The sequence below is a fragment of the Falco punctatus genome (assembly GCF_963210335.1).
Source record: "Falco punctatus genome assembly, chromosome: 13".
NCBI lineage: Eukaryota > Metazoa > Chordata > Aves > Falconiformes > Falconidae > Falco > Falco punctatus.
Window position 1 is genome coordinate 25,445,569 of NC_137593.1, and position 21,928 is coordinate 25,467,496.

General features: G+C 39.9%; 1 long non-coding RNA gene across 2 annotated transcripts in view; it reads right to left on the minus strand.

Moving 5' to 3' along the window:
- The window catches only part of LOC308072673, a 302,394-nt gene that overhangs the window by 162,268 nt on the left and 118,198 nt on the right, over positions 1-21,928 (minus strand). The window contains exon 3 of one of the 2 annotated variants that reach the window (XR_013931733.1): positions 161-777. The exons of the other annotated variant lie outside the window; for it this stretch is intronic. This is a non-coding gene — a long non-coding RNA (uncharacterized lncRNA). The remainder of the gene's footprint in view (positions 1-160; positions 778-21,928) is intronic. 2 annotated transcript variants of the gene reach the window in all.

Below are 21,928 nucleotides of genomic sequence, written 5' to 3' on the forward strand. Positions count from 1 at the left end.
TCCGAGCCCTAACTGAACTGTATATCCAAACCTCTAATACGTTGTAGAACCAAGCATTAAAGTTCTCACATTCAATCAAACACCTCAACTTCTCCAATCTCCCAATATCAAACCACTCCTGACAGACAGCTGAGATGAGAGAGCTTACCCTCAGACTGACCTGCAGAGCAGCACTGACGCACATTTGAGGGTCCAATTCATTCCAGAAAGGGGAGCAGGGGAAATCTGTTCCCTGGTTAGCTCCAAAGGAGAGAAGAGAAGCCACCCCTCTACAGAATGGTGCAATTCCAGAAAAAACGTGCTTCAGTTGTACAGGTTACCATCAGCAATTGGAGGCCTACACACTTATAAAACATCCAGGGAAGGCAGTTTTTTTCCCCTCAGTGATTCTCAGAAGATCAATGTTTTTCCCGTGAGGAAAGAGGCCAGTGAGCCCAAGAGGCAACATTGCTCTGACACACATGTACGCTAAGGCTGTATTTGTTTGCCAAGACTAGCCAGGGCTTATTAGAAAGATTAGATACCAAAATTAGAGAAGCTTATTTTAGCAACCTGGTGAACATTCACTCACCTGAAGGCACTAGCCACCATTCAGATGACAGACAGCTGGAACAGTTAAGCTGCCAGTCTCCACTGAAATGGACTAGAATCACTTCCTTTTATTAGAATAACCTTGGAACCTTGCAAAGAATGTGTCCTTGAAAATCCTGGAACTGTGCAGCTCTATCTGTCAAAGGGGAGCTCACTGCAGGACCAGGGCCAGGTTCTAGTTATTACCTAGGAAAAGGAAGAAACATGGTATTTAAAAACAACTGTCCTTCTAAGTTTAGCATGCGTTCGTAGGAGCTCTTTCAAAATTCATGTGTAGTTTCCTTAAGAGACTGCTTGAAAGGGCTGTACATTTCCCATAATGAAGGTTTTTAAGAGCAGTTTGGAAATGGAGTCCCTGCATTCAAGCAGACAGCTTCTCTATCCCTAATCTTCCAATCAGGTAGAGGGTACTCAAACACGAGCATCTTACAGAGGAATGGAAAAAAAAATTCTTCCAGCTCCATGATTCCACAACACAGAGAAATTATAGGCAACTACAGTGAGGAGTGAACTCATCACAGTTCTGGCATTGTACTTAAGGAGTATTGTTTGGATGGGAACATGTTTATTGAATAGTTGGTGTCTAATACATTGCAGATCTAAAAAAATTAAACACCAATAATATTCAATCAAGTCAAGTCTGCAAGAAAAACTCCTGCTATTTGCAGAGTAATGGGAAAGCCAGTATTTTTACTGCATCAGTGATTCCTATGGGTTAGGCAAAAATATAGAAATACAAAATGAAGTACATAGTACAGCAGTACTGAAGTGGTAAACTAGTGCCTTATAGTAATGCAAAACCATAAAACTGATTGTTCACATTTAATGGTAGAATTTTTTACATCACAATTCATTGAAATAAAAGTGCAGAAAAAAGCAGAAAGAAAAACTTCAGTTGGCATCTTAACTCAGCTTGGGTTGTACCACTGATTTTAACAGAAGGCTGTCATAGCCAGCTAGATTTTTACAGAAAACCAACCCATCATTATTTCTTCAAGAGCAGGATCCAAGAGAATAACCAAAGGCATCGCATTCAAGTGTGAGAGCCATCATTTACCCAGTCTGCCCCCCCCCCAAAAAAAAAAAAAAGTACTCAGATAGCAACATGAGCTGGATTAAGTTTCAGATGCATCCATAATAAGAACATGGTATATGAACACTGTTTACATAAGTATACTAAAGACTGCATGAAATTTGCATTAATGAATATAGTTTTACAAATTCTGTCAAACGTTAATATTTACCAGTGCAAATAGCTTAACAAAAATTAGGTGCATCTGTGAAGCAGCTACTTCACTGAAACAATATTTGGAGTTTATGTGTTCTTCTCAAATTAAAATATAAATTCACACAGAGTAAGTATTACTTCAATGGCTAGCTTCCTCTGCGTGCACTGGGTTTCTGCTCTAGCTTGATATATTCCTGGGCATAAGCAGACAAGCTGAACTAGTCTGGCAGTGGCTGGAGGAAAATCACACCTACTCTGTGCATTCGCTGACTGTGATTACTGGGACCTATCAATGCGCCCAGATCGGCAGCGTTCCTTTAAGCCGTTTATGACAGCAGAAGAGACTACACCAAATCTGTCAAGGTCTGAACACCCAAACTCTATGAAACACAGCAGAGTCTGCAGCGACGGTGTCTGCAGACCTTTCTGCCTCGGTAACAGACCTTTCTGTCTCTGCAGGTCGTTGCAGTTGAAATGAAGTCAGCTCCATGCTGCCTGCGCACAGAGCCTGGCCCACCATTCGATAACAGAGCCCACTTGGAAGCCAAGTATTCTCGATAGCAGATAAAACCCAAACATTTAAATTAAAAGCAAACTAACTGATTCAGGCACAGGAGGTTTTGCATTTTTCAATGATCATTTTATAAAAATCCAGGTTTGTTATTACAGTTACCTTAGTTGTGATTCTGGTCTATATTATTTGGTTTTGTCTCCGAGTTTATTTATTTAGCAATCTTTCTGTTTTCAGAGTTTTGGTCTCAATCAAGAAATCGAAAAAGGTTTTAGTCAAGGAGATTATAATCCCACCTCTGGCCAAGACACTCTCATTAAATGCCAGGACAGAAATGGCTTAATTGTACATGTAAGTTTTAATTTGAACAGCAGCTCTGACCTCTCCCAGCTTCTTCACTGTAATAAAAATTAGTACCATTATCTTGATCTTCCCTACTTTGCATAGTCAAGATAGGGAGTGATTTCAAAGCAGCATAGGTGGTAATTCCAATTTTCTCTGCAGTGCAACGTATCACACACTCTAAATTGTTGCATTTTTGGCACAAATATTCGGAAAGGCCTGTTACAGTATAGGAGAGACTAGCTGCTGCATTAACACCGGCTGAAAGCAACAGCTCTGGAGAATTCTGTAAACGTGAAGCATATATCTATAAGCTCTGTGTTTGTAAATACGGATATGCTCTTCATTTAAGCTTTGTACTGCTGGGGGCACACACACACAGATATAAAAAAAACTAAGGGAAATGTTTTATGTGCAAATTATTATGTATATAGATATAAACAGAGGGAAATATCATATGTGTGCCTGCAGCGGTATAATTATGGAGAAGCATGGCTATAGGAAGAGTGTATGTGCATTGCACAGCTGACATTCTAGTCATTGTTGCCATGTACAATTTAAAAAGATGACTTTAAAACCAACCTGATCCCTAGATGGTGCTATTCACTTCAGTAACGAGACAACCAGAGTTTATTACCAGTGCACCCAGCACTTCAGGGACAAAAAGTATTTCTTGGTTCAATATTATGTAAGTTGAATACAGATACAAATAATGCTGGTTTGTACTATATACATTTGTCACATGCCTTGAACCTGAGGCCCCCCTTATTTCCTGTAGGCTGTAAGAAGAGTAATTCCATTAAGTGGTACAAATGAAGCCAGGATCAGGGATTGCCAGTCCTCCAGGGACTGTGAGGGGTGGCATTTCCAACATTTTGGATTAGCTTCATCTCCCCTGCATGCAGCTGCCATTCAGTCTTCCTCATCCTCCATAGAAATGCAGATTACTTAATGGTTTTCCCAGCCCTTACTCTTGCCCTGGCCTACATCCTATGGCGGGCATCTCCTGGGGAAGCTGTATCGGGAAGGCAAGCTGGTGGAGCTCAACAGCTTGTGCCCAACACTGCAATGCCGGCCCACAGCTGGCCAGCTGAGATAGGCGCTGTGGGACACCAAACGGACTGACCAGCGGGACCGATAGTAACTCAGACACCTGGGCACCAAGCTCCACTGCACCCCACGGACACATCCAGCAGGATTTGATCACCTGTTACACTGGAATGACACCTGGAGTGACTTCAGTCCTGGCAGTGAAAATACTCTTCCGTTAGCTTGCACCTCTCCCACTAAATTTAGGTCATCACAATTTCAAAAGTGGTTGAGGAAATGGCATTGAACTAAGGTGCATCAGGACCAGATTTCTTTCTGGCTCCTGCACAGACTGCATAAGTGGTTTTGGCCAACCCATAAAATCTCACAGGTGGGATCCAAAGACTGTTAAGTTAGAAGGAATTCCTGTATTAGCTTGAAATAAGTTTTATAGGGGACATTCTGGCTTCTGTTTTTTTCCCCGTCAGGTAGGAATGTACCTATGACTGCACAACAAAGAAAAAAATCCAGTATTTTGCAGTTTCTCAGGTACTCTATTAGTGTATAAATAGAAAGACCTAAATAAAACAAATGATTCAGTGTTTATCGTACTTTGTTCTGGTTCCCTACCTTTATTAAATGGTGGCTATATCTGCCTAATCACTTGGGCATTTGGTTCCCGTAAATGCAGTATGTGAGCATCTCACAGACATCAACGCTTCTCTAAAACTACGCTGGGTTTTTTTAGGGCTTCTGAAAGTGATTAGATTGACAGCATGGACTAGTAACTGTCTTAGTACAGACAGATGCACTGCACATATCTCTTCCAATACACTTCACATCAGATGCTCCAGGCATGAATTTCTTAAATAGAAAACAGCAACTGTGATGATCTGTCGACAAAACTTTAGGTGATGTTGTGATAAACAACTGCCCACCATGGCCTAACTGCCAAGCTGGCAATCTCAATTTGAATGATAACTGCATATAAATTCTTTAACCCACTGAACTTTATAAAGGGGTTTCACGGGTCTCTGTTCTGGCCTTTGCTTAGGCATGTAATTTGTCTTTACACATTGCTGTTTCCTAATAATCTAGCCTGACATTTTGAAAACCTTCTGAAGGTTTGTCATCGGAGATGAGAACCCCCACGTTCCTTAAGCATGTTTGAAAACTTCTGGTAAGTTATAAACTTGTCATGATATATAAAACTCTTGATGAGAGCTGTTTAAAGTTTATAAAGAAAAGGGTGCCAAATGTAAAGCCTAAGAGAATGCCAAAGAATTGAATTAGATGAGGAAAAGGAGCATCATGTTAGAAATGAGAGGCTAGGATTATCTTTGCAAGATAGCAGGAGGAGTCCTTCATGGGAATTACGCAGATTTAGTGTGGAGGAAAGATCAGAAGGAAGTCACAGATGATCATGCTTTCTGTGCCTCCCTGTTCATGCAGCGATTTTGGGTAGAAGGATAGACAGAGGCTAGCAAAAAAAGCCATTACCCTGTTGGCACATCACAGGCCACAATAATTAAAAAAAACAACCAAATGGACAGGCTTAATTTCAATTTCAGGAGGAAATCAAAAGGCACATCCCTGACCCAATCGTTAATCCCTACCAGATTTCAATTTCCTGCCTTGAAGAGTCAGGGCATTAGGCCTCTTCAAAGGAAAACTCACCAGAACTTTAGCAGAGGTGAATGTGTTACGTCCCAGCTTTATCCTTGACAATGGTGAAATTTTCTGGCTCTGTGTCACAAACAACCCCAGCCCCCACCCAAAAAAAACCCAATCCCTCAAACAATCAATCAATCAGTCTTTAGCAAATACCTTACACTGAAAAGGTCAGTCTCTTGATGTTCAGTTACTGATCATGGACAATAAGACCTTATCCTGTGAATTGTCTGGCAACAACGTTGTCAATTGTCCTAGAGTAAGCCCCAGGCTGAAGTATCAGGATGCATTTTATATACAGACACACACATGTAACTTCTAGTAACTCTAAGCCCTCCAAAAGATCAACAATACTAAGCTCTTTGCATATTGAAAAGATTTACTAAATATTGCAGCATTGATTAATAGACACCAATGAGAAAGTATTTTAAAATATCCAAGTCACCAAGGAGCCTAAATTTTAAATAGAATAAGGCTGCTTGAAAGTCTACTGCTACATCAGTCAGCCTTTCAGCAAGTTATATCAGCAAAGAAGCTGAAAACAAAAAAGCGCTTCTCCTGATTAAAAGAAGCCACTGAAATACTTTCCAGTTTGATCCTTTGAGAATTATTTCAGATGCCATTCTCCCTGCCTTTTGGTGAATTCCCAGACTTTAAAGGAATGCTATGACAATTCGTTGCTGAATGACAATGGAATTCCTCTGTAATTGCACATTACATGCATCCACATTAATACAAGATAATTTCATTAGGGCTGTTACTATAATGAATACCAAATACAAAATGTGGGTCCAGAGATAATTTTCCTAATCAGAAGTATCAGACCCCAGGAACTTTCAGAGAATAGGGCTATTAAAATTTAAATAGTTTCTTTGAAATTTAAATTGCCATTTTCAAAACCAGATGTTCTTCTTGATCATTCCCTGCACAGATTTCCAAAAATTGTACTCACGATTGCTAACTGGAAATCAACTGGATATTAGCCTCAGAAACTCCTCCTAATTTACATGAACAGTTTCACTAGAATACACTGCTACATTTTATCAGCAATTTTGATGAGGTGGTTTAAAACTAAGAAATAAGAAATTAGGTTATAATGCACGCATATTTCCATCAACCAGCCTAAAATTACATGCTGTGATAGGACAGGAAAACATCTGGTATAATCTAAAAACACTGGACAAACTGGACAGGATACTATGTGTACCTGATCGTCTAACACATCACTTTAAAACCACAGAGTTGAAAGTTGCACGATATCAACATTATTCTTCATCTCTTCAGCAAGGTGCTAGAAGTCAGTAAAAAAACTTCCCATTGCCACAAGAAAGAGCAGGTTTAAGTTAAGGTTACTGTAGTTAGCAGTAAGTTCTAACAGCAAAAATTGCATCACGCATGAATGGAGCACATGTAATGCACCTAGCTTATTTATATAAGCAGGTACACTCCAGGTGAAGAAGACAGTAGATGGGGAGACTGTGCCGTATACTGTGTATGAAGAGTTGCTGCTAAAGATCCATTCAGTCCAAGGAGCTTTCTTTTTATGAAGTGCCCCAAGACACTAAAATCTGGCACAAGAATTCTCTAGGTCTCACTAAAACATGGTTCTGGCTCCCTGCTGCTTTTAGTCCATTATGTGTGTTATTTAATATCATCTGTAGAGCAATAGTTCTTTCAAGTTTTGCTTTTGTTAAGCACTGCTTTTCTTCAGACATCAGTAATTACAACCTTCTAAGGCACTTCATCAAGAGTGACTTTTTATTGCTTAGCTTCCCCATCGGTGGAAGAACTGAGCTCCCAGTGACCTTTGGTCTGATCTTTAACATTCCTGCTTCTTACAGCATGGGCATTTCTGCAAATTACTCTTTAACTGCGCCTATACATAATGTTTGCTTTAAAGCAGAAAGGTTTGATATGGGTCCACAATCATCAGTCTTCTGTGCCCTAAAAATAACTTGAACCCCAGTCTCCATGGTAACAGATACCACCAGTGAGCCCTAGCAAGCCTTGGTTATTTTTACTGACAAGATGAACAAGAAAACCATAAGGCTTCTATGAAATCTCTTCTTACTGCCAGAGTCTTACATCTCCTTTAATCCCCAGTTAATGGTGTGCAGTAAAGGGTGCTATGCCTACACACAGCAGTGTTTAAATACCATTATCCTTCCTGTGCTTTCATATTATAATGCTGGAAACGCTGAGAACAATTCCCTTAAATCTTTCATGCCATTAAAAATTGACCAAGGCACACATCTGACTCAACTCTGTATACACAGACTGACTTTGCAACTTAGAATAAAAGTCTCTGTGACTTGTTAGACTTCGTGGCAACTTGCTGTTCCATGTGTTCTCACTTCATGAGAGTCATTCATGTAAAAAAAGAGTTAAAAAAATGGTATTGTCACAAGTCTTCTCACCTGCATAAAAAACACTAAAGCTAGCCAAAAAAAAAATGCTCTTCCGATTATTTTTTTTACACTGATATCGACTCTCCCTTGGCTGAATCATTCCCTTGTAAGCTCAAATTTGTAATTTTCTTAACACCTTTGCTTATCACAAAACTATTGTGATTTCAGAGAGGTGATGTTACTCCTTAACTGCCCTTTAACCAAACTCATGAACTTCCCAGCCCTCCTCTATTAACATTCCCTATTAGGCCCTTTTTCAGACTGGTTGGGCAACGGTTCATCTCTCAGGTCAGACACTACTCCAGGATGCTACAGATGAAGTGCTTTCATCCAGTCATAGCGGTTTTCCATGGCACCAGATTGTCCTCCAAGGTTTTTCTTTATAGCATAGACCATGTTCAGGTCTACTCTGTTACCCCTTTTCCCTGCTTCCCCTCCAGTAATATTCCTTCATTAGGGATATCCCTCCATTCACTAGACTGCAGGCTAGTCTGGGAGCCAGCATTCTAACCCAAGGCCAGAGAGGGATTCCTTGCCTTCCTGCATCTGCGCTGCAGATCCAGACCCGGCAGTTATTTTGTGTCACTAGGCATGATACAGAGCAACCAAAGCAAAGGGCATGGTGGGGTCCCAGCTCCCACAGCACTGCCCTTTCCTGCAGGGAGAGAGCAGTTAGGAGCATGTGTTCCAAATTTTACTGTAGAGCCTTTCTACCACTGCAGCTTTCCCCCTGGAAAAGAGCCGGCACCAGGGCACCAGCACAGCCCTGCATCAGTCCGAGGAGCTGCAGGACAAGGCATGGTCTGTCCGGATTTCAGGTTAAGAGTGAGCAGGTTGCTGAGCTCCAGTCCAAACCTTTTACTCAGCCAGACAATATTCTGTAGCAGAATGCACTAGCAGTTTCCTTTGTTTTCTGGACAAAGCCTTGAATTGCCTTTAAAAATTCAGATACTGCTTTCAGTGCTTTCAAATACCCTGACTATAAATGAAAGTTTTAGTTAGAAGAACATATGTTCTAATTTGTTTTTAACTGTATAGACCATCAGTAAATGCAGGTTAAAATTTAAACAAGAATTATATTGCTATGTCTAAAATCTCATGATCCTGCTTAATCCCAGCCAAACAGACTAAATGTTAAACAGCCACGATGTGCCGTGAAATCTTGTCCAGCTAAGTGGCACCTCCGCCGTTTCTCTGGAATCAATAGATACTGAGAACAGCTCTCTGCTTGCCACTGCAGTATCTCCTGCTGTTGTTTAAATATGCACCTTAGAAAGCAGCATGAATGGGCATCAGCTATTCAGTTACATGTCTCCCAGGCAGGGATCCTTTCAATACAACTCTTCTTTCAAGACACCTCCCCACAGAATGGCCTATGGTTATACTGCCAAAGACAGGAGAAGGCACAGGATGAATCTAGCCACATAATGTTTGCCCTCAGGATGAAATACAATGATCCAAACCCCCAAAAAGCCATTAATTCCTAATTTCAGATCTCCAGCTCAACTTTAATAAAGCTTTCTGAGTATACTACATAATTTATTTGGCATTCACAGGCAGAAGCCTCTGCATAAATTTCTTCTTGGCTTTAAAGGTAACAGAACAAATCCTAAGGAAATAAACTCTCAGCTGAGAGGCACTGGGAGTAACTACTTGGAGGGCATTTTTGGACTTCCTGAGGCATTAAGAACTCAAAGTTTTTCGACAGTTGTTTAAGAAAGAAAACCAACCAAAAAAAAAACCAAACAAACAAACAAAAAAAACCCCAAGACAAAAAGGAAAAAAAAGGGAGAAACAAAACCAACAACTTTTTAAAAACTTGACTCACTTTTGTATGGAAAGGGCAGCAAAGCCAAACAATAACTCACAAACAACATAAAATGACCGACAAAATTTAAGCAGCCTCTCCAGTAATTTGTTGTGTTCATTTAGACTATAAATTCCAAAAGGTAAATCCCTTTTCTTAACCATGCATCTGTGCAGCACTCAGCATTGTAGTTATCAGGCTTGGTGTTAACACAACTGAATAATGGCAGTCTCCAACTTGGACTAAATGAAAGCAGTACAAGAAAGGGAAAATATCTTCACATTCCCACTCTTGACAAAAAATACAGTCCCTGGAATCACTTGGATGCAATTTCTTCCATGTAACACTACTGACCCTTTTGGCTGCACAATTCTAGCTAAAAATCCCAACTAACCTAAACACCAAAACAAAAAGAACCACACCACCCCAGAACATTCATTGCTTTCTTTTGCTTCTATGTCAACAAGTAGGTTTTATTAATTCTTACTTTCTTTGACAAAGCTTAAAACTCAGCCACCAGTGATAAATAAAAAGGCATTGATCAATGTCTTTCAGACTGGCAGCCAGAGAAGAGTTACTGTATATATTGCTTAAATAAATACTTATTAAAAAAACCTTCTGTTGGTAAATTGAAATGTTTGGGTGATGGTTATGTCTGCCATAAGTCCATTTGTATAAGCAATGCTAGTCTTTCTGATTTGAATTCAGTTAATGATAATCCACAAGGTTTTTAATCTAAGTGCCTCATTCATCATTTCTACATTACCTGAAGGTACAGTCAAAAGCAGAAAAGAGATGCCATTAAAGCAGACGTGTTCTATATTGTCCTTTTAACGTACACTCAGCTCATTAACTTTGATTGGTGTCCTAGTGTGGGTCAGCTTCAAAACGATTAATATTGCAAGCCTTTTCCTAACATGTACCAGACCTATCATTCACTAAAATAAAGATTTATGTCTTGGCATGTATTGTTTGTTTTTAAATCCCTTCTTTTTCTGTGCTCTCTTATTAGGCATGTAGAAGTTATCTGCCAAGGTTTGGCACAGTTAAGTGGGGAGCATCCTTCTGCAGTGATCACAAGAAAGAACAAGTGTTTATTTCACCCATATTTTAACAGACAATTTATTCTGGGACTTTTCAGAAAAATCATGAGAGAGAAACCACACCAAGAAGCCACCAGCTTGCTCAATTACTGGATGGACTACCAGATCTGCTTGCAAAGGTCCGGCGACTTCTGAGTCTGGAAAGGTGGCCTCACACATATCTAAACTATCTGGACTGCCAATTCTGCCATCTTCCAATAACGCTGTAATAACACTGTCCAAACATTCCAATATAACCCTTCATCCCCATCCAGTTATATATGATTCAGTTTGTGCCTGTCTTTGAGATAATTCAGTTGAGTTTCTTTGTGATGGGCATTAAAGTCTTGAAGAATGTGAATAGTTAAAACCCAAGTACAACAGAGTCTCGCTGTTTTCTACTAACTTGGACAATTTACTGTTTGCCTCTGCTTTTCCTTTTGCCATTGTGCTTCTGCTTTTTATTTCTAGGTATTTATCACATATAATGCACAGGTTTTCTCGTGTTTTGTCTAATGCCAGTGCACTCATTTTCAGGGAAACACCTCAGCAGCTTATCTGAAGAGTTCATATTTGTATAGCAACAAACATACTGCAGAAGTGTGAATGAATGTAATCCAGAAGCAATATGGTCCCAACTTAAGGACCACTATACTTTCAACTCTATATATTCAAAAGTGGTTGCATGGAGAGCAGTTCAGAAGCCTGACATACGAACCTCAGGACCTGTAAGGAGCTCCTGTTGATGATACTGAAGAACCTTCTGTGAGATCCAGACAAGTCCAGCTAAGGTCTAACTAAGCCAGAGGACACCCAGAAGTCACCATTTGTGCATGTGTGCAAAGTTCCTTCTGCTTTGTTAAAGTCACTCTTAAGATGAATGGCTTTTTTTTTTCCCAGAGGCTGCAATTTGTACTGCTACAGCAGAAGTGATTCAAAATACACTACCAATTTTAAATAACACTTTATTTCATACTCTACCATGTTAAACAATTCCTTCTTGTGGCTCAAGCCAAGAATCAGGAAGAGTAAACCAAAACATACCTAGGGTCCGATTTTCAGCTCATCCTAAAATCTCAGGGGTTTTCACCTTAAGGTTTTAAGAAACATTTGCTTATTTAGAGAAAGGTGCTCAATTGCACCTACGAGCAAAGAAGTCAGACACCTAAAGTACTTAGCTTTTGCCCAGGTAATTACAGGTTGCAGAAAATTTGCAACATCTCAGTCTCACTCTTGCCACTCCAATTTTAATTGTTTAAAGCTTTATTACACAATTAAAAACACATAGATGTGGTCTTTCACAGGACAGGTATATATTAAAGCAAGGTGAACAGCGACAAAGAGATTTTGGGAAGAGATGGTAGGGAAGGTTGAACATTTCTTGTAAAATAAAGGGTGACATAAGTGTCCCAGATTTCTGGGGCTGAAAGGACACATACAAGCCATACTCCCTGCCACCTGCTTATAACAGCACACAGAGAAATGAGGTCAGGAGTCAGTATACCTTGACAACACCATCTTTTAATGCTTCAAAGGAGCAGGTTGTTCTTCCAGTTCCCTTTTAATTGTTGTGCCAGAGACTGACTTTATAATTATCTTGCATTCATGTATTTTTTTTCTCCTTTCTGACGACACACAGAAAAAATGGCTGTTGTTTAGAACTTTATTCAAGTATCCCTTGGTATCCAACTCATCTGAAGCAAAAGAAGGTAATTTGATTTTCACTCTTACAGTCCCACAAGCTATACTCTGGGGGACAACAGAAAAGGAAGCAGGCTGTGGGTCTCAGCTATTCTTATTAGCTTAGTGACACAAAAAAAAGAGATGAACTATGAATGAATGTTGCCTTTCCTGAGCCAATTCTCATTGGCTTATGCTTCCTTTGCACTCAGGAGACTGTCCTTTCAGTTGGCTGTGAGCTTCTTACATGGAATATGTCACCTTGTAATGCAAAAGCAGCAGTAGGACACAGCTAGTCACTAAAATATCCCCGTATTTCTTTGTCCAACACTTAGTTAAAGGGGTCATAAGCCCCTGTTTTCACCAAAAGGAAAGTAGCTCATTTTGTGGTGAGGTGGAGGGGAACACCAAAAATAGACCCTTTGAAATGCTCGATCAAACTCATTTTGCAGTGAGAAGATCTGACACCAGAAGTCCTAGATTCAGACAGAAACCAGACAGCAGATATCTCAGTTTGCTAAGTGACAGCAGGTTATGGTGAAAGAGGGTAATGTGCCCCATTAATGAGGCTGCAAAACTTCTGCTTTCATTTATATTTGACAGTGAGTGAAGAACATTTTATCTGTGGAAGTTTTTCAGCAAATCCACTCCATATGGACACACAAAAGAGAATTGGCTTTGCTGTCAATGGAATAAAAAAGGTGTTTCCTAAAAAGAAACTCCTGTAGGGCTGTGAGCTGCGTAAGCCTTTGCCTTTGTGTTGAACAGTCCCAGTGTCCATATTTCTTGCTAAATTCTACTATATTCCAATTCTGTGTTTAAAATCACCTTTTCAGTTCTCAAAAAGAGAATGGTTTGATGCAAACCACTGAGTCAAGCCTCTCAGACTGAAAGTCATACTGTAGGAAAAGATCACAATTCTCTTTTACTGTTTTTGAAGACTATTGTAACTTGCAAAACCTCTGTCAGAAAGGCATGTATAAGGTCACTGCTTGATTTATGCAAATTATGTTGAGCTTTTTCTGTAAAATTGCTGCAGTAACTTTAGAAAGGTACATTATCGTCTATGATTACAAAAACCAAACTCTGTTTTGGTGCCTTCTGGGTTTCAAGTACTAACTGACAAGACCATGCAAGTAAATATTAATCAGCAGAAAGCAACTGCTGTGGAAGTTTAAGTGCTCTTGACTTAAGATGTAGGTAACGACTGAGGTGACAAATCTGATGCTTACTGGAAATGAGAATTGTGCATGTTTATAAAAGTGTCAGAGACAACTTCATAATGCCACTGGCTTGATACAGAGCTTATATTTGTTTCAACTTTCAGAAGTCAACTCAGGAATGTCAGATAACACACAAAGAAGTATCAGTAAAGAGAATAAACTAAGACCTTCTAAAACCCTCTGCAGGATGACCTCATATAATTGCATTATGATTTTTAAGCCAGACCTTCAACTGAAAGCTGCCCAACACTAATGAAATCAATACCATTATGTTTGGTTCACCTTACTTCAAAATTTGTCCCCCTGCTTTGCAAAAAAAACCATGACAAATTCTTTGATCTGCATAGTACTTGAATAATCAGCTAATTAGCATGAAAGCAGATATCCAGTGATGCATGCCTGTACATTCGTTAGCAGCGAGGATTTCCTGATACAAGTGATTGAAAGAAATCCCAATTTGATAAATAAAATGAAAATAACTTTATTCACCCTTTCAAGAGACTGAATGTGAACAGGTTTCTGGAAAAAAAAAAAATCAGCAGTGATTAACCTAAAAATAAGATGCCTGTTCAAAAAGACTAACCTGAACATGTGATTATGAGGAAGTTAATTTCCTGAAATTTATAGGCTCTTGTAAAACCTATAGATGCACATCATGACTTAGATTAACTTTATTTTAAAGTGATATAGCGCAGAACGAAGGAGTTCTAGTTCTTTAATATCTTTAGGGTTTGGTGCTTAGTATTAAACAGGTTTTATGGACAGAAAAAATAGTCCACTAATTTAACGTCTAGTCACTCACCTCGTCTTTGGTGACTGCTTAATATAAAGTGAATTAATAACATTATTAAAAACATCAAATGACAAAGAAGTGGAACCACACGCGTTTTAATTTCCCTTTCTAGTTGCAAATTATGGCAGCTACCAAATGGCTGGCTCTTGGTAAGCTAACATCTTCTATTATTCATACATGTTCCCCCAGAAAACATGCTGTCTTAATTTACACTTAAACTTTGATCAACTCTCCGCAAGGTTTGATACTGTATGTAAAATACGCAAAGCACAACTGCCAACTGAGACAGCTGCACTGTATCCCACAACTCACCCCCTTTTCTGCAGTGACCACTATTTTAAAATTCTGTGAACGGCAACACTATTCTTTTAAAATGTATAACACATATTTTGTTCCCTTTTTCTTCACTGTTAGTTTTTGTCCTGTACCCAGAATTGATGTACTTATTGAGCACTAGATGCAAACCTTAGACAGTGAACACCTATAAAACCTTAATGACATAACTAAGAATACAGAAACTTGGCAGCTTTTCTGGATTATGTATCATTTCTACTTATCCTCTTAACTGGCATTTACTCTTTAAAGACATGACAAGCCATAAAAGCAGCTCAGTTTCCAAGTCTCTGCAATGACAGTTTGAACTCCAGTACTTGGCAATCCTTTAGACTAGGTGGGAATTTCTGATAAATCAGCTGGCACTTTTGCTGCTGATTTCAGTGAGATCAAGATTTCATTCTACCCCTGTTGGCTAACATGATTTAAAATGTGGGAAGGATTATTACAATGATGAGCTATACTGTAGCTTATCAAGTTACCTAACTATAAAGTCACCACGGAAATTTCTTAACTGGAGCTAGGTGGATTAAGATACTCTTTCCCCCTGGGGCAATTAGGGAGTCTTTGTGAGCATGGAGCAGCCTAACAAGAGCCAAGAAAACCTGCAGCCTAAGGCACCGACCCTATTGCACTTAATACCCGGGTCCCATTCTTTACTTTTGCTGTGCCCATGAGGACTGAATATGTTTGACAAGGAGGACCAGTGTAAGATTGATATAATCTGTTGGCTCCATCACCCTGTCATGTATACAAAGTCCCTTAAAGTCTGTATCTGAATTCCCACACCAGAATGCCTTTTGTGCTTGGCACTATATATCACAAATAATCCAAGCCTTGGGAAGTTTGCAAGCTGGAAAGATGAGGCAATGGACAAGAAGGGAAAGACCCACAGATTGGTAACGGTATTTGTCAAGATCACACAATCCCCAGTGCAGATGTGGAAAGAAAACAGAAGTTATACCAGGCCCATCTGATACTGATCTTCAGACTAGGCCAGGGCCATTCAATAGTCTGTGGAAGGCATGGTCTCAGTGCTGGGAAAGACCACTCCTTCCATTTCCTAAATTGAGGAATTTAAGAAATATTAGCCTCTATACACAAAACCCTGCAAGATAATTCTTCAAGGTTTAAAAATATCCTCTAAGAGGGAAATGTGTAAAGATCTATCGTAGCAGAAAACCTTGCCAGATTAATGAGAAACCTCTGTCTGTAATACAGTGTGGGATTTCAGCTGGATCACACTGATTGCCATTAAATGAAATCAGCTTGCTCTCTCCTCCAGACAGTATGGCAAGCCTGACAACAAATATATTCCCATTGAAGAACAAATGACAACATAAGGACAGAATTTAACAGAGTAATTCCCTTGTGAAATTTCCTAGCCTATTAAATCACCAACTCTTTACTAAAGAGAGATGATTGCCAAACACAGTGTGTGCTTATTCATATTGGGAGTACCAAGAATTTTCACCATCTACAGACACGATATGAAGAGATTTATATTATACGAACACGATAGCAGCACAGAGTGACAACAACAGAATCTGCAGTCCTTTTAAGAATGCCTGGAAATATTTAATCTCATTTCCCCCTAATTTTGGCTATTAACTCGACGAGCTAACATGCCTTGGTATACAGCCACAAAGGACTAGGTCCCTTGTTGGTGCTGAAAGACCCTAGAGTGGCATCTATACCTTGGCATGGGCCAATATATACACAGGGCACAAACAACCAGTTGAAAGGGGCTTAGCAGCACTGTTCTTTCATCTGTTTGCCAGGAGAAAATGGTAGCAGCACGTCTGCCTTCAGCCTGCGGCAGCTGCCAGGCACATATCAGCTGAAAATGTATCTCAGCAATCTGTAAAGACTTTTCCATCCAAGTGTATCAATTAGAGTTGCATATGATTTATATGGCCCCTTATGTAAGCTTTCATTTAATAATGAAGAAAATTTACAAAATTATGCATAATTATATGGGTTAAGACCCATATTATTTTAGGTTTATTGATACTTTTATATTTATGTAGCTGTATCAAATATTTAGTGGAATTTTACGAAGAAAAGATTCACAATTTGGACAGAATATGCAGTATTTGACATAACAGTAAATTGCACATGCAAGACACAAGTTTTCTAATAATGTTGCTTGCCTTTCTGGTCCACACACTCGATAACATTCCCATGCAGCACTTGATGTATCATTCATGCTAACTGAAGGTACAGTGAAAATATCAGCAAATATGAATAAGAACAGTCTTATAACTAAAGAGCAAATTTGGATCCAAATTGAGTCCAAGTCAAATGAAGACCATGGAAATTCAGTCTTCAGAACTTTCTTAACAGGCTTCAAATCAGATGTGACTTGTCTCAGCTTTGCCACTAATTGACTTTGGCACGTGGCAGCTGAGAGCAAGTCACATAAATCGAGATTTTCAGAAGAACTTGATCATCTAAAAGGAACCTGAGGCAGACACTTCTGTGCTCCATTTACGGTGCAATTCCCAAGCCATACATAAAGTCCAGAAAAAGTCTACTACCAAAATATTTTGCACCCCAAATACCAAGTTGTGCTTCTATGTCTCTTTAGAACCACTCAGACCTGACCAGATCCCACAGGACACATACCTCCATGCAGTTCTTCAAGACCCAGTGAACCTCCCACACAAATCAGAGCAGCAGACTTGTGGCAGCAGTCAGTATTTTTTACTTTAGTCAAATACAAGCAAAGAAAAAGAATATGTGGCTATAGAACTAGGTGTCTTTTATACAAACAAAATATGCGTGAGAGCACTCTGGCAGCCACAGACACTTCCTATGTTTCCAAATAGCCATCTCACCATGAGTAAAGGGTCAACATGCATTGAGGCCAGCTATGCTAGAAACTGTTCCACCTGAAGTAAAATAGAGATTCTCTGGACAAAATGTACACCTGACTATCCAATCCTACTGGACAATAAAACTTTCTCACTTGAGCAACCAACAGTTTCCAGAGACAGGGCATGGACTGAGACCTGGAGCAGCTGAACTGATTAGTGGAGACAGCACCAGTCTATGCATTCATGTGCTAGTTTTTCATGGAAGCTATAGAGTCAAACAAACTGCATGCTAAAGCAGCCTGAAAAAAAACCCAGCAAGTCACTCAACTGAACACAGATCATGAATGCAGCCTGAGTGCTTACCAGCACTGCTCCGATACCACCACCAGCTTCTGAGCAAAGCACAGCATACCGTCAGCAGCAGCCCTTCACAACTCTCAGTGGGCTTTCATCAAAACAAGCTTGATGTTTGTTGCACTCAGCCTCAGGGAAATACTGCAGCTCAGGCACGCAAGGTGCTCGCAAGGATTCAAAATGTGCTTTGCATGACTAAGAGCATTCTCAGTGTCTCATTTAACTTTGGGTAACTGCTCGTGGGCTGATTAAGAGGTGCGATACCTCAGAGAACTAAGCACTGCAGCCCCTGCTGTTCTGTACAACCCCCTCCATGCCAGTCTGACAGGGGGTCCGATGTGGGGCAGCAGGGACATCGCATGCATACTGCCATTTGTACCTAACAAACAAGAAAGAATGGATCTCCTTGAACAGGAGACGCTTAGCTTGTGCAGCTATCTAAACATACTCTGGACTTAGACTGCTGATAAAATATATCTATCTATATTCTCTTGGAAGGAATATATCTATGACTCTCCAAGGCCTATGAATATGATAGAAACTGCTTCATCCATTCTGAAGAATTTACATGCTCTACCCAAGTTTTTCATTAGCTCCAGCTGCAAGCGGATCAGTAAGCCAGTTTACCTGGAGCAATTCAACAAACAAGTAGGCTGCCTTTACCAACAGGCAACTTTATGATCATTTATGTCACATTTCTTTAATTCCATAAAAGGTATACCTAGAGAAAACAGAGCATTGCAGTAATATTAAATCATTTGTCTTCAGTATGGTAAAAGCTTTAAAGGCAGGCAGTGCTGAAAGATTTGGAGAAATAACAAGGGTTTTTGTTTGCACAGTTTACTATTCCATATTTCAGTCTGACAGTCTGGAGAGATAAGAAAACAGAAAAGAAGGTAAACATGAACAGAAAGCTCCAAGGAAAGTTAACTTCCATCTTTCTTTTCGATGAGATGGACATCCAGGAAGAAGGAAAGTTAAATGTCCTTTCTCAAAGGAAGTGTCTACAACTTGCTGCAGGCAAATAGTCAATGGGAAAGGGATCATTTGCAAGACTAGGCACTGTCTGGCTTTAGGGCTTGTTGGCCTTCTCCCCTGTCATTCTGCTGTGGCCACAAACTCATTCTGAGCCCTTGTGGCACACTTTTCTTTTCTTTTCTTTTTTTTAATAATATATCCTCTTTGCTGTCCATTGTTCACCAACAGTACCAGCAGCTCAAGCATAAGTAATGTTACAGACCTTCCACTTCCTACAAAATACACAAGCTGTAAGATTTCATATACTTTGTAGTTGGTGGTATTCAGTATAGCATGTCATATGTAAACAGAAAGAAACATTCCAAACAAAATCAGAAACTACATTGTTAAATGTAAAACAAATGTAAACATCTTTAAGCTATTCATAATGCTGAGGTGTGTCAGAATGGTCAGAATATTGAAGCCAAAAAAGCTGCAGTAAAAATCATGAGCTTTTATTTTGGTCCAGCTATTTGGACTGTGAAATTCCTGACTTCAAATGAATGATCCCATGCTGTCATGCTTCTAAAAAATTTAAAAAATCAATTAAGTGGATCAAATGCTTCTTAGCAAAAGTAAAAATAAACCCCTTTGTGATATTTAGTAACTCATCAGAAAAGGTCAAGTGTTTCATGCAAATCAAACAATTATGAAGAAACCTTCTGTCAGTCCTTAAGATATTCAAATTCAAAGATAGTGCAGTAGGGCAGTTTTTTCCTTTCCTTATCGATATTCAGTTTTGTTAAAACCTTTGTGTTGTCCTGGTTACCACAGCTTTGGGCTTCAATCTGGCTTCTCACAGCTGTCTCCATTAAAATTAAAAAAATCTGGCTGCTTTGATTTACAGCTTGTTCTAAGCTGAGTGAACTAAACATGCCATCTCTTGTATCAGCTGACAAATTCTATAGGTCTCATTTTATATTGTCTTTAAGTCCAAGGTATAAGCATGCTTTTGTTTCTCTATCTGGATTCTCAAGCCAGAACTATCCAAGTATTTTAGGATTCAATAGCTCAGTTTATTCATCTTTGCCATCTAAAGCCACCTCACCACACACACACAAAATGGCAATGGTTGTCTCCCCACATACTACTCCACCACTACACTTGACACATGATGAGCTCAGTAAGAATAGGTATAACAGCAACTCCAAGGCATTAGCAGATTCAGTGACTGTTAAGGAAAAGACACACTCCCAAAGTACCCTCACAGCTGAATTGCTATAAACAAGGCGTACGACAAGTATCTCTGTACTACTGAGCCAAGCACCAACAATACTCCAACTACAGAATCCAAAGCTGAGCATGTTCTGTATCCCATATTCAATTCCATTTCTATCCCGTAGCACAAGAACCCCTTAATAAATATTCAGCAGCATATGACTTTAGGATTCTCTAGGAAAAAGACAAGGGTAATTTGTCTGCCAAATGCCACCAGCATGCTGTCTCAGCAAGCCATGGTGGGATGCATGATGGGCTGGAGACAAACACACACCTGTTCCAGTCTGGCAAGACCCAAGCCGGGGAGATTCTTTGTTATGCCCAGAGTGAGGTTAAGACACAAACAGGGTCAAATGCCACTACCCAAGGAAATGTGTTGTGCAAAACATTCACATGTTGTGGTAAGAAAATAGTGATAGGAAAGAGAGGGAAAGATAGGAATGAAGGAAATCTAGCAAGCAGTCAGGATAGAGTTGCAAGAGGGAGTCAGCACCATGGATACAGCAGCGTCCTGTTGGTCCATAGTCTCCATTCATGTCAGTGGTGGTGGTCTCCTGGATCGCCACTCACTGTTTGGTGGCATAGTCTTTTACAGAGTGTTCAGGGGGGTCATTTCCCAGACAATGGCACGTACTGCATTCCTTCATGGGGCATGTGGCGTTACTGCATAGACAGGGATCATCCATGTCTAGGCACATTCCTCACTGGGGCAAGCCTCGGCTGAAAACTGGTGACAGGCAGCTGTTGGCTCTGTTCACAGCTGTTAAGCCTTGCAGGAGCTCAGTAACCAGCTTTGAGACAGTCAGTTTGAGATGTGGTCTCTCACAGCATCTCAGGCAGAGGTGTCTCTTGGACACTGCTGGGAGACCTGCCCTCTCCCTCCTGCTGTGCTTCTGCACTCACCCAACACAAACACCTCATGAGGCCTGTATCCAAACCATTTGTATCAAGAGCAAGTTTGTGTTCAAATGCAGAATGTTCAAATACTGCACTTCAGCCCAGAACATGCTGAGGCTACAGCGACAGCAAGCATTCAAGAACACCACTTCCCAGCCCCTCCACAACCACCGATCCTGAGGAACAGGACCTGCAGGAGGTAATACCTGGCAGGTTAAGCTAGTATTCTGCAGCCATAGGTCCCCCCACAGACTCATAAAGGAAGTTTTGGGGTTGATCTGCAGCAGCAAAAAGGGATTTGATCACCCTGAACTGAGTCCATTGTATTGGCATTTCCATGTGCCATACATACCGAAGAAAAGCTGTGAAGTATATGTCAGTGACATTTTCAGTGTTCTGAGGTTTGAGTCACTAGTTATTCTCCCGCTCCCTTGTTTATTGCCTCAATAACCCATGAAGGAAAGGTGAAAGGCCAACCAATGAAAACACTGAATATTAAAAAGGTTAAAGTATATGATTATAAGTGCATTAAAAGTTTATAGTTTTGCTACTGACTACACTGGTGTTGTCGTGTTCTCATCACAATGAAGAGAAAGTGGGGCAAAGAAATCTATTCTTGTAGTAAAAACTCTAATAGGAATCAAGTGTTGCAAATATAACTCTTTCTGTTTGCTACCTGCAAGGTATACACCTCCTGAGATATACCAAACACAAAGTCAGGGCAAGAGGATTAAATAGCCACTAGTGACAATTCAGATGACTGATCTTCATATTGATTGCAGTTCTCACATATGTAATTTTAATTTTGAATGTGTTATTTGATATCTGAATGACAGGTTATCTATCCACTGTGGTTAAATAGGCTTAAAAACCTTTCTGATACAACGGATAATGCATTCCCATTTTACTCTCTTTGATCATTTTA